Below are 2,379 nucleotides of genomic sequence, written 5' to 3'. Positions count from 1 at the left end.
TCTTAAGCCCCGCCCCCTTTTTGCTCTGATCCAATCACAGTGCAGCGAGCCTCGGTCAGGACTTCGCTCTCCTTCCACCTGTCCTGTACTGACCGTGAACACATTCATCGACTGAGACGTTCTGAGGGCCGATACAAACACCGATTATTAGTAATCATGGAAATCAATAATTGGGATCAATAAACGATCTTTATTAACCCGCGGTGGATTGTAACTAAGTAAATGTATACAAGTACAGTTTTTTGTGCTACTTGTACTTTACTTGAGTTTTCAACATTAGCTTAGCACGTAGCATGTCTCAGTACAGGAAAGGAGGAAGTTGACGGAGGTTTGCTCGACTGTGATTGGACCACATAGAGAAAAGGGGCGGGGCTTAGGAAGGTCAATTAATCCTAATCCGATTAGATTGTAATTTCTGATGTTCTTTTATGTGTCAGATTATGTTTTAATATTGTAGCAGAACGTCAGTTTGAACAACCGAACGATCCTGATCAGTTTCACACAACGATCAATAATTAGCTGAATAATGAATTGATTGATTATACAGAATAATAATCTAACTATTAGATTAATAGATTCATCTTTTAATCCACGAGATGTCGACATTTTCACTATTTTAGAAACTCATCAGAAACTTGTGGAAGCAAGTTTTTATATTTTATATATTTAGTGACGGCACAAGTTCTTCTTCTTCTTCTTCTGGGGTTTCTTTAGCCAAACGGCGTCATCCCCCCCCCCCGTGGACGGCAGCAGAACTGCAGTCAGACGGCTCATAAAGTGAGAGTGTGAAAATGATCTCAACCCAACTGAAACACACACAACCAACCGTGTATCAGTCCTGAATGTTACTGGGTCCTGTAAAGTCCTGATCCGGGTTCCTGATCCGGGTTCCTGATCCGGGTTCCTGATCCGGGTTCCTGATCCGGGTTCCTGATCCAGCTGCAGACAGACGGGCAGAAACCTGGAGACAGTTCTGGGGTCGTATTACAGAAACTTTACTGTAGTGAGGACGAGATAAATGTGTTAGAACTTCCCACAATCTGAAATAAACTCTCCTCACTTTCACTCTTTCACTCTTTCACTCTTTCACAAACTGAATGTCTCCTTTATCTCCGGAGTCAAATCTGTTCATGCTACTTTTCAGTTTGTTGGTTTTTCTCATTGAAACAGTTTTTTATCTGAAGAAAAGAAGCGTCGGTTGCTCGGTAACGAACATTAAAGAGTGTTCAGTTATTGTTTGTCTCTGTATAACAAACTCATAAGTTTGAGTAATACGGCCCCTGATCAATAACCATGTTCCAGGGTTTGTGTGTGTGTGTGTGTGTGTGTGTGTGTGTGTGGTGTGTGTGTGTGTGTGTGTGGTGTGTGTGTGTGTGTGTGTGTGTGTGTGTGTGTGTGTGTGTGTGTGAGTGATCAGTTGGATCTCTGATTTCAACATCGCTGCCGTCTGTAACAGTTCAGACTGAAGCTGCTCAAAGAGGAACGACTTTTTTTTACACATTTCACAGCGACACATTTGGGTGAAGTGAGGGAGTTGCAGTCAGTAATCCCTGGATCTTTAAGTTGTGACCGTGTGTCTCTTTAATCCACGTAGCCCGGGACAGGAAGGGGCGGGGCTTAGGACGGCGAGTGGCGCTCTCTGTGGCTGAGTGTAAACGAGATTCAATCATCTGGATTTTATCAGATATGAAAAAGTGAAAACGGGTCGAAAACTACTCGATTACTCTCGACTCGTCCTCGAGGACACTGACTGCAACGAGAAGCTGAGACGGTTGCTGCTGATTGGCTCAGAGAGTCAGTGATACTCACAGAGGGTCCATCTTCATCCTCCTCCTCCTCCTCATTACATGTATGTTGTAAAGTGACTAGAGTCCAGACAGTTGTGGTGTCTCCATGTCCCAGTGAGTCCGCTGGATTCTGGAAAAAATAAACTGTACATGATCACACTGTATGATTCAGTAATGATGCTAATAACAATAATAACAATAATAATAATAATAATAATAACCTTTGTAATTTAATAAACACACACTGGAAAGACACACAGAGGACAACGTGGTGCTTTCAACAGTTCATGTATAAACTGTAACACTACGGCATTCAATATGTATAAGAACAGATCAATATTACTGATGGAAGTAAAGTGGTTCAGCTGGTAGAGCTGTCAACAAAATAATCAATAATCATTAATATGATTGAAATGTCATTTTTCAATCAGTTCCAGCTTCTCAAATGTCTGTAAGCGGGCGGCGAGCTGAACAGACTGCTGGTCAACGACGGCGCCGCAGGGACTCGAACTCTCTGGAAACAGCTAGAATATTGATAATGTGTAAGTTTAGGATATTATTGATGTATGAGGGTGATTGGGGGAAAATTGTG

Source organism: Morone saxatilis, unplaced genomic scaffold, assembly GCF_004916995.1.
Source record: "Morone saxatilis isolate NCDOM2014 unplaced genomic scaffold, NCSU_SB_2.0 Contig16, whole genome shotgun sequence".
NCBI classification, from domain to species: Eukaryota; Metazoa; Chordata; class Actinopteri; family Moronidae; genus Morone; species Morone saxatilis.
This window is presented reverse-complemented; position numbering follows the sequence as displayed.